The sequence below is a fragment of the Calypte anna genome, chromosome 3, assembly GCF_003957555.1.
Source record: "Calypte anna isolate BGI_N300 chromosome 3, bCalAnn1_v1.p, whole genome shotgun sequence".
Classification (NCBI taxonomy): Eukaryota; Metazoa; Chordata; class Aves; order Apodiformes; family Trochilidae; genus Calypte; species Calypte anna.
In genome coordinates this window covers 5,936,346-5,947,178 of record NC_044246.1, presented here as the reverse complement: position 1 = coordinate 5,947,178, position 10,833 = coordinate 5,936,346, and the positions used below count along the sequence as shown (strand labels likewise).

Here is a 10,833-nt window from a genome sequence, read left to right as displayed (position 1 = left end):
ATTTCTCTCTGCAGATGGTGTCTCCTGATCGGTGTTTCCATCACCCTGTGCAGCCCCAGGTTTCATGTAAAGCAATTCCTGGGAACCTGAGCCCATTGGATTCAGTGACAGAGGTTCCTAAAAACTGAGGTGAGTCAGTTCTTCACTCTGGAATGATGCAATTTTTGTGCAAATAGTTTTTTCTTCCTAATAAAGAGAAGCTGAAACCTGGTGGCTGGTGAGCTGCCAGATTATGGAGGAAGCATTAGAGGTGTGAACACAAAAGTGCTCAAACAACCCAAGGCAAAGAGCCCAGACTGTACTTTAAATTAAGAACTGCACGTTTGCACTGGGGATTTAAATAAAAAAAAAGTTTTTATTTTGTTATACTGCTAATTGGTGCCTGTCACTCTAGTGTGTGTATGAGGGATATGACAATCTTGAATACCCCATCCTCTCCAGCTTAATTTTTGTGTCAGACCTAGGAGAAGTGCTTTGCTTGGCACTCTGTTGCAACAGAGAGGTCAAATATGAAACCAAACATATGAATGTAATTAGGAGGGTATGAAAAATATGGGGGCTGGATGTCTTAAGAGTGTCCAAAGCAGGCATGTCTTGACATGCTGCTGGTTAAAGAAGATTTTAAGTATTCCAGTCTGTCAGAAGGTGTATCTGGTTACATCTGAAATGAATTTCTGAGTCTTTTGCTCATATGATTTTTCTTGCATTTCAGGTGTGCAAGTTGGATTTCCCACCATGCAGAAACATTCACCTCTTTTTGAAGTACAAGAAACAATACTTTGTTGTTACTGATGTGCTTGGAAGATGATGTGACAAAAGTCCAGATCCTTCCCATTCTTGCACCAATTCTGAAGCAAAAAAAAAAAATTGTTACAGATCCTTATATATGCTATCTGAAGGTGAACATAGCAGATTGTAATGTTTTTTTTTCCCCATTTCTTAACAGAGAAGTTAGCATTTTCATATTGCATGTAGCTGAGTGGGGGGGTTTCTTTCTGTTGGTTCACAAATGACAAGGGAATGGCTAAAATCTGTGCCAAATGTTTTTGCAAAAACTTATCTCTGCCCTTTGCTTATGATTTGCATTTTCTTTTAAATCTTTCCAAGTGAAGCAGTAGGCAAAATCCCCGGCAACTAGAAGCATGTGCAAGGATGCAGAAAGCTTTAGAATGCATTTCCACACCCTGCTGACCTATTCATCAAAAAGTCTGCCAAAACACATAACTCTCAGTATAAAACAAAATACAGAAGAAAGAACCTCACTTGCATTAACCTACTTCTTTCCAGGTTGCGTGCCACTGCAGGCTCTCCAGCAGAAGAGGAGCTGAGCCCATTCTGTGATGTTTCTGCTGATCCTGGGAGTTTTCCCAGCTCCTGGGCAGAGGGGAGCACTGGCAGGAGTGACTCCTCTTCAGTGATGCTGCTGGGTCAGGCAGGGATGTGGAGCCAAGCAGATGTGATAAGGTTGGTGGTGGCCTGTCACAGCCTCCTGACCTCATGGTAATGGGTGTTGCACATGATCACCTTGGGCCAAATGCTGCCCTGGTACAAATTCACCCACTTAGCAAAGCTGCCCCCAGGAGATACGGTGCCCACTGTGCTCTTTAGTTACCTGAGGGCAGAAATGGAGAATGAGATTAAGTTTAGATGTGTTCAGATCCTTATTTTCTTAGCCCTCTTCCCAGCTGAAACACCATCCTGCTTATGGAACACTGTGCAAACCCAGGCTGAGGTTCCCATGGTTCCAGAGAGTATTTGTGGAGGCATAAATGTGACAGCAATGGCTCAAAATGAGTGAAGTACACATGGGAGTATCTTCCTCATGCCAGTTTTCCAGATTTTAATACAAATCCCCATTTTATATTCTGTAGGCACACACATGAATGAACACACACACACTAACACACAGACCATGTTTTGTACCAGTAAGAACCCAGGCCTGATAGGAACAGATTTTAAAAAATCATGCTGGTAATTACACCCTTTTATAGCACTACTGAGCCCTAAAGTCATCCCTCTGCAGTGGAGGAGCCCTGGGCAGAGGTTTCCCCACATTATCATTCCCAGGAATGATGGAAGCAGTGTTGCCATCCTCTGCAGGAGATGGAGCCCAACTCTCAAGCTCCTTAGGCCCTGGTAGGGAATCAGACCCAACTCCAGAGTGGTCCCATGTCCTTAGGAAGCCCTGAAAGCCCATCTATCCCTCCCTCCTTGCCAGAGTGCCCTTTGGCAGCTCAGGGATGGATGGCACAGCCCATGGGAAGTGATGGAATGGGTGTGGATGCAGCATGAGGGTGCCTGGTGGCAGGCACAAACCAATGTTGCTGCTGAGCTCCATCCCCAGCATTTGGACCTGCTCCCTTTCACCCCATAGCACCCCCAGAGCAGTGGGATGGGGACACTGGGTCAGGTTTAGCTGCATGGCAGCTGCTAGCACTGCTGTACTGGCTCCAGAGAGCAGTGCTGGGCAGAACCAGGCTGCTGGGCTGGGGAAGGTGGGACCAGGTATTTGGGTGGCAGCACCATTCAAGGTCCATGCCAAGGTAGAGCTGCAGGAACACTGCATGGTCTCCTCCAGAAGCACATCCAAGGCCAATCTGGATCAAAGAGAGGATGAGATGGTGCTCATGAGACTAGGGCCAAGTTCCTCTCTTCATCATGGAGCTCTGGGGTGGTGATTTGGCCTGCTATTATATAAAATTGAACAAAAGCTGTATAACAAAAGTATTTTAAGTAAGAATGTTAATTGAAGGCTGAGTCAGGCTGCAGCTAACACAGAGATGTTTTTGAGAGGCTCGTACCCTTTTTCATTTTGTCTGTATTTTTTTCCACTTAATTACAACCTGTGTGCAACAGCAGTTAGCAATAATAGTAACTGGCAAAGGGAAAATGGATGAGGAAGGTGATTGTCCTCTTCCCTCTGGATCAGCAGTTGAAACCCACCCCAGATACACAACACCCCAAAATTATTCACCTCTGAGGATGCAGAGGGCACATGGGAAGCAAAGCAGAGGACTGATGTGGCTCTTGGGCCACGGCTCCAGTTCAGCTGTGGAGATGACTGGAGGGGCTCTGGTCAGCACTAAGTAGCTAATCCTTGCTGAAGTCTCTGCTGGTATAGTTTTCCCCTGTCACTGCTGTCCCCAAGGGGGTTAAATCAGTTGTGACCACATCTGGCCCTGCCTCAGCAAGCCGCCATGAGGTGCCACAAGGTCCAACACAAAATGACAGTGATGTTCTCTGGGACATCTGCCACTGGCACAGCCTCTAAAGGACTCTTCAAGCAGAGCAGCAAGCCAAAAAGCAGCTGCTTGGTGTTGCTGATCCTGATGCACTGCATGCTGAACCAACGTGGTGAGACATGTGAGGGAGAGGCTGGTTGAGGGACACCCCTCTGGCACCTTCCAAGCACATGTGTGAGAACCCTAAATCAGCAGCAAGTGGTGGCTGTGCAAGCAGCCTCTGCAACCACCCCAGCAAGCTCTCCAGCACAGCCATTCCTCTGGCATGATGCAAGGACCTCAGCAGGTCCCATTACGAAGATGACTTGTCCTCAGTCCCTCATCTAATCCCATCTGGGAGACTAAGTGATAGGCAAGGCCCAGCCTTTGGCAAGTTCCTTTAATGACAAAAATCCGGAAGAAGAGGCTTGGGCTTAATTGCCAGTTCCAGCACAGGTCTCCTGGTTATTAATGTTGCTTGGTGTTCTTTTTATCAGCTACGAACTCATGTGAACTTCCCAGCCAGCACCTCTTTCTGGAGCTCAGCAAGAGCATTTGGGCAGGAGGGATGCAGGTGCCTGGAAAAGAGTGATTTTTTTTTTTTTTTTTTTTTTTTTTTTTTTTTTTTTTTTTTTTTGCCTGAAAAGTAGAAGTGGACAAGATGAGGTGATACAACACAGCTCTGCTGCTAAAGTTTACAATTGCATCATTAATGCCTAAACTTGTAAGTATTGCTCCTCAGCACTGCTACACAGTAGTGTACTACACATATGACAGAGCATGCAAGAAGATAAAAATACTTTCCTTTATGTGTTTTTACTTAGCAGATTAGACAGCAGAGAGCAGAAAGGTAAGGCTAGGGGCTGAAGGACAGAGGAGAGCATTTTCCACCTGCTCTGACTGCCCAGGAAGCTCCCTGAGGGACTCCCCACAGAGGAGGGCACTGCCTGGGCATAGGGAGGAGAGAAAGGGTGAGGAATGAGAGGCAGTGGTGGGGGAGAGAGGACAGAAACAAACTTAATTTGCCTTTTTTTTTGTCTGTTTGTTTTGTTTTCTCAGGTTTGGACACTCCTCTGCTAACTCTTGTTCCCTTGCAGAACTGAAATATCACAGCAGAAGTGTGTGCCCATCAACCACATCTCACAAACAAACTGAGGCTACAGCCTAATACACAAAATTCCTCCCGGAGGGAGAGGGGTCTGTTCAGGAGACTCTCCTGGAGCAGCTGCACATCTCTCCATATGTTGAAGTGTTTCCCCTACAGAACAGCTTCTGTTTAGGCCAGGGGCACAAGTGGCCATGGGCAGGAAGGACTTCATGAGCCTTGCTACTTTGGATGGTGAGTGCCAGTGTTTGGTAACTATAAAACTCCAGCAATTGCTAGACAATCAAAGAAGAAATGCTTCTCCTCTTTCTTCTCTCTGAAACAGCCAGTCTGCTCAGAGACCAAAGCCATCAGCACCCACCCCAAAGCCCCCAGCCCCTCCAGGTGCCCATACCCTGCCAGGAGGACAAGGCAACCACCAGGCAAGAAGAAAAGGGGGGTTGCAAAATTGCTGGTGTTGGCAGGAAACCTTGAGGTCAGCAGCAAGCAGCTAAGACCCTAAACCCCCTGCCAGCAGTGGGGGTCTTGTCCTGCCCCAAACCATGGGGCTGACACCCTCTAAGGCAGAGAGACCTCTAGGGATGGGCCAGGTCTTCTAGGGGGTTCCTGAGGTGACTTGGAAGCTGGAACTGGAAGGGAAAGACAGTTTGCTGCTTTGGGGGGATGTTTCGGTAATGCAGGAACTCCCACGTTGGAAACAGTTCCTATAGCTCTGGCTTCCATAAACCCTGGGCCTTGGTTTTGACTTTATTTCAGTCAGGACCTTGCCACCAACTCCCCCAAATGGGGAAAAAGTGTTTTCCAGACAAAACTAGCCCAACTGTGAAACCCCTCGGCAAGCACACACTCCCTGGAGCTCCTCTTCTTGCTTTGCTCAGGAACACCAGGCTTCAATATATGCTATATATTCAATATATGCAAGGGAAGCTCTGCCCTTTCTTTACAGCTTGCCTGCCCCTTCTTTGCAGGCTGCACGGCCACGGGCTCTGGTGGATGAAGCACAGACAAGTAATAAAATTATCTGAGGGCTTAAACAGAAGGAGTTTTAAAGCCCTCCATAACTTTTTGTCAACAGATGACCTTCCCCTGCACTTATTTTGTATCCTTTCCTGTGAAGTCCCAGCCTCTGCCCAGTTTTTGAGGAGGTACTCAGCAGCCCCTCAACTCCGGCAGAGCTGGAGTGGTGTCACTGAGGGGTCACAGCTTCCCAGGCTTCCTGTTTATTTTGGGAAGGGGTCACCCAGCCTGATGCTCTGCCCACACCTCGGGAAGCCCCCGGCCACTGCATTCCTGCCCCCCTTGCCCGTGGCCACAGACAATTGCTGACTGTGCCTCGCAGTGCAGAGCAGCAAGGAGGAGTGTAAATGGGATAACCCGACATGCCTATTCACCCAGCCCAGGGATAAGGGCTGGAAGCTTTTCCACATCAATTGCCCTTTCTTCTGGCATCTGGAAGTATCTCTCTGAAGATTTTATTTCTCTTCAGAGGGTAGTAACCTCTGAATTTCTCAAGTATTTCCATGAGATTTTTCCTGCTGCTTTTTTTTTTTTTCTTTTCCATACTGCTACTTGAAAAGAGGGCGTAAAGTCAACTGCTCAGTTGAAAACAGAATTGTTTCCTTTTTTAAAGAAAGCATGCAATTTTTCCTCCAAACAGCCTAGGGTAGAGCCCACCAATGGAGCAGAAACCACAGCACCCAGGCTCTTGCTCACACTGCAACTCCCTGGGAACTATCTTTGCCCAAACTTCCTAGAGCAAAAAAATCATAGCAGAATAGCAGCATACACAGCATCTCCCTATTTTGGGAGATATCTATGAGCTCATGGTATAGCAGCATCCTGCTGCTGCTTCCTTTTCTAGGCAGGCTCTGCTTAGGTGGTGCCTCACAGCTCCCAGAAGTTTAAACAGTGGCGTTCAACACATCTGTCTTGAAGGGGTTAAGAAAAGGTCCCCACGTATGGCAAAAGGCAGATGTGGAGTAGCTACTCCAGTCCCTCTCAAGCCTCTGGTACATCCTGCCTCCCAGGGAGCTGGAGCAGTGACCTCCTGGCCTCTGCAGAAGATTTTTCTGCCAGGTCCTCTGCCAGCTCCTGCCCTCAGCACCCTGCTGCTGAGCAGCTCCCAGGGAACCATGATCCCTTCCTGCCAGCACCAAAGTGCACAAGGCTTTATATTCATAGTGATGCTCCTGTGAATAAAGTTATAGATGGCTGTAAACATCTGCAGGATCAGTGTCTTAGCATGAGCCTGTCCAAAGCCTATTTATGTCAACAGGCTGTGCCTCATTTGTATCTTTTTTCCCCCCCTATGTCACTAAATAAACCACTGTTAGATGGGTATTTTTCTTCTTCACTAGGATTTTTCTCTTTTTAGTGTGCTGTGAGGCTGGTTTTGGGACCAGCATCAATGTCAAAGCAGAACTTCACCTCAGGCATTGTCTGAATGATACATCTCAAACCCCATACCTAAGATGTGCGCAGAGGGAATTAACTTTCAAAAGGATGGATTGTTTTAAAATTAAAACCAAAAGTTTCAGTGTTTCTAAAATGGCTGCCAGTAGCTCACTCTTGCAGGCAAATATGAGCAGCTGTCTACAAGCAAGATTCATTGGTTGATTCAGGGGCTTTTGAACTGCTGGCAAAAATCACATAATCCTCACCTAGGTAAGAAGCCCACTGAAACCCAGCTTCATTCAGCTTTCTGGAAGATCCTCTGGAACAACATCCCATCTCCAGAAGGAATGAAAACAGCAAAGATGCCATAAAATCAGAAGGCATCTCTCTTCTGACCTGAACTCTCCTCTCAGCAGAGACTCTACAAACATTATAGCAATTAATGACCAAACTCCCAGCCATGCACTGCAGGAGGCTGTAATCTGCTGTCAGGTTTCTGCAGGCTGAGCTGGCAGGTCTTGCTTTCATCCACCTTGGCACTGCTTTGGTGGTGGGGTCCTTGGCCCCAAATCATCTGTGTTTTACCAGATCCAAAACTTCAAGGCCTATTCCCAACCTCTCCCCTCTCCATTCTGGGAAAGAAGCCTCCAAACCCCACTATGTATCAAAGAAGGAGAGGTGGTAGCAACCTCCACTATCATCACCCTTTCAGTCTTCTCTCTGGCCTTTTTGCTACAACCCTGCAGGACTTCTGCTTCAACAGAAGGATGCAAATAAAATCCATGGATGAAGCAGTGCATATATGTAGGAGTAAAAGATGGGGCAGCCCTCAGTCAGAAGGGAAAGAGGAATGCTGAGGGCACAGGGAACAAGTGAAGAGCACTGGTTTGGACACAGAAGGAAGGGCAAGGTCCACAGAGAAAAGGTCCATGGGTGAAGTGCAGGCTAAGGGCACAGCTCTGGGACAAGGGGCTGTGTGGGATCATTGCCACCAGTGTGAATGAAGGGCAGGAAGGGAAATAGGACTTGCAGGGAAGGAAGAATGGAGACATAAATCAACATCTCAGTCTGGTTCACTAAAAAAACCCAAAAAACAAAGGGTAAGAAGGGGTTCACCGTGGTGTTGATTTGGGGGTTGGGGGCAGAGTTCATCTTAAAGAGCTGCCTTGTGTCAACCTTTCCTCTCCTTTCCATCAGCTCTGACACTGGGCACAACCAGAACAAGGCAAAGGCCTCCTGCACTCTGCTGGGTCCTCATCCATGCCACCGTGGTGCTCCTTGGCCCAGGCATTGCCCCAGGCATGCACAGCCCCCATTCCCCCCCCCTCAGGTGTCCTCCAGCACTCCGCTGCTCTTATCTCCAGCACTGGCGTGTCATAACAAGGGGCGTTTGGAAGAGATCAGGCTCAAAAGGATGGTTTCTGTTTTGAAAAAAACAAAAAACAAAGAAAAGGAACACGAAACAAAAGCATTATCTGTTCAATTCCTGTGCAGTTACTGCTGTAACAGTCAGCAGCTTTGAGGACTCTTTTTTTTTTTTTGTGATTTGATACATAAACCACATTTCCTATGTAGTGCTGCCATTATTTTTTCATCAGCCTTTTGACATTGTGCTCGGTAACGTGGGATTTTTCTTTCTTTTTCCACCAGAATGAATTCAAAGGCAGCAAATGCAGCAAAACCGGAGTACCACACATCTCGATTTTTCCAAGCAGCTAGTTTTCATTAGAAATAAAGAAAAATAAATACAGGTCACATTTTCTGTCCTGCAGTTAAAAGCCTGCCACAGCTGAAAGCTTCGCTTTCTTCTTCCCCTGCAGCCTCGCTCATGTAGCACTCCAGCTCTGCTCACGATCTGAAATGTGAAATGTGCAAACACACTGTTTCTTGGCTTTCTACCAGTATATATAAATATATGTAATTTTTTCCTCCGGAGAACCTGGAGGCTAAAGCAAGAGGGCAAAGGAGTACGTGACTAAAACATCCAAACTTCCTCTTTCATAAGCCATCACATGATGAAGTGCAATTACAATTCCTGCCTTGTCCCTGCCAATTGCAGGCGCATTGCCTCACCCGAGAAACCCGGCTTCTCCCCCCCCCCTTTCCCCGCGTGTGTGTGTGTGTGAGTGGCTGTGTGGAGGCAGCAATCGCTGCAGCCGGCTTGGCCAGGTTCCAGCTCCGGGCTGGAGAAAGAGGGCAGTGGGTGGAAGACGAAAACAAAGATCTGTTTACTTAGCATGCATGGATAAAGCGTCTTTCCAACCGGGGAGGGGAGGAGGGAAGAGAAACAGCTTTAAAAGACTTTGATGCAATGTGAAAGGGAGGGCTGCTCCGGCAAAGAGAACCGAGGTTAACCCTTTAGGCTCCGGGGGCACGTCGGGGATGTGCTGCGGGCTGTCCCCTTCTTCCTCTTCCTCCTGACCCTTTTCCTCCTCTACCCCTGCCTCGGATGGTTCCCGCAGAGCGGGTACGAGCCGTGAGGGCTCCGGGGATAGCGCCCGGGGCAGCAACCGCGGTCACCGCCCCGACGTGCGGGAATAGTCGGGGGCCGGGAGAGGGGTGTTTGTTTTGCCTGCTGGCAGCCCGACACCTCCAGGCCGCCCAGCTGGGAGCACAGTTGCAAAGTCACCCAGCCTGGCACCAGGGTCTGTGCTAGCAGCCAGCTCCGGGCCGAGAAGGAAGGCGGGGCAGGGAGAGGCGAGTGTCCCCCTACCCCGGGGGCTGAGGGGTGACCGCCCCACCCAGCCCCGACAGCGGCGGGCGGTGCTGGAAGGAACGGGAAGAAGGTGGGGGGTGGGGGGGACGGCTGCTGCCACCCCTGCCCGCTTAACCTCCGCGTCGGACCGCGGAAGAGCAGCAGGGAGGCGGCGCTTCGTGCGGGGCCGGTCCGCCCGCAGGGTCCCCGGCCCCGCAGCGCCCCGGTCGCCTCGTCGGGAGGCTGCCAGCCGCGGTGGAGGGGGGGGGAGGTGGGGAGGCACCTCCCGCCGGCAGCTGCGGACGTCAGAGCTTCCCCGGCCCCGGCCGGCCTCCACCGCCCGCCCTGCTTCCCTCCCTCCTGCCCTCCTTCCCTCCCCCGTAACCTACATAACGCCGTGGGAAGGGCGGCCCCTGCACGGGCGTCGGGGGGGAGCAGTCGACGCCGTGTTTACCGGCTTCGGGCAGACGCGTGCAGCCGGGTGTAGGTGCCGGGATGCGCCCGGTGAGGGGTTGCTTCACCTCCCGTGGCAAAGGCGAAGAGCAAACACCCTTTTTTACTCCCTGCTTTTTCCCCGCCCTGTGTTTTGGTGTGGATGCGGGCGGCGGATGAGCGATTTGCAGCGTGGAAGGGGGACAGGGAAACATGTCCGCAGGTTTTTTTTTTGTTTGTTTTTTGCGGGGGGAGTAGAAGACGACGTTTGGCTTAGTCTGTGTGAATTCTGCTGTCTGCGTTAGAGAAACGCTGGTTTGTGGTTGAAAATTACAGGAAATCTAGAACGTCCTATTTCCTGTGCACAATTAAACGCTTAAAAAACAACAAAAAAATTAAAAATCGTTGTATGTATTTGTAATGGTGCCTCCTGCCCCGGCAGGGAGAACAAAGCCGGGGAAAGGCGCTGGAGAGCGCCGGGCCCTGCCCGGAGATGGCGCTGACTGGCCTGGGGGGCACACGGGACACCCAGAGCCGCGGGGCACGCCCGGGGCACCGCGCAGTGCTCAAGGTCACCGGCCGAGGAAGGGAGGGGGCGGGGAGGGGGTCACATACACGCCGAGCCCCACACTGCGGGAGGCACCCCCTGGGTGGCAGCCTTCGGCAAAGCCCCTCGGCAGCGCAGGAAATAGTAACAGAAACAATAACAAAAATACAAGAGGGAAGAAGGAGGGAGCCGCAGCGCACCCCCGCCCCTCGCCTTGTCCCTCTTCGCTCCCACAGCCCTCCCCAAGAGCGAGACGGGGCGGGGGAGCGGCGCCCCCCCGACGGCAGGAGGAACCCCCGGTGCCGGTGGCGCGGGCAGGGGCCGGGATCGCGGCGGCGGCGGGCGGGGGCGCCCATCGCGCAGGCGCGGCCGGCACTGTCGAAGAATCGAGGCGGCGGCGCGCAGAGGCGGCGGTGGCGGCTGGAGCCCGGCACGGCGC

General features: G+C 50.7%; 1 long non-coding RNA gene across 2 annotated transcripts; it reads right to left on the bottom strand.

The window, feature by feature from the left end:
* Positions 1-380: 380 nt before the first annotated feature.
* On the bottom strand, positions 381-10,045 carry LOC115598092. Of its 2 annotated transcripts, none has more exons than XR_003987378.1 (3): positions 9,805-10,045; positions 1,264-1,612; positions 381-848 (listed from the first exon to the last, which is right to left on the bottom strand). It is a non-coding gene; the product is annotated as an uncharacterized LOC115598092 (long non-coding RNA). The 2 variants fall into 2 exon arrangements; XR_003987377.1 differs by having other exon boundaries at positions 1,278-1,612.
* Positions 10,046-10,833: the final 788 nt, after the last annotated feature.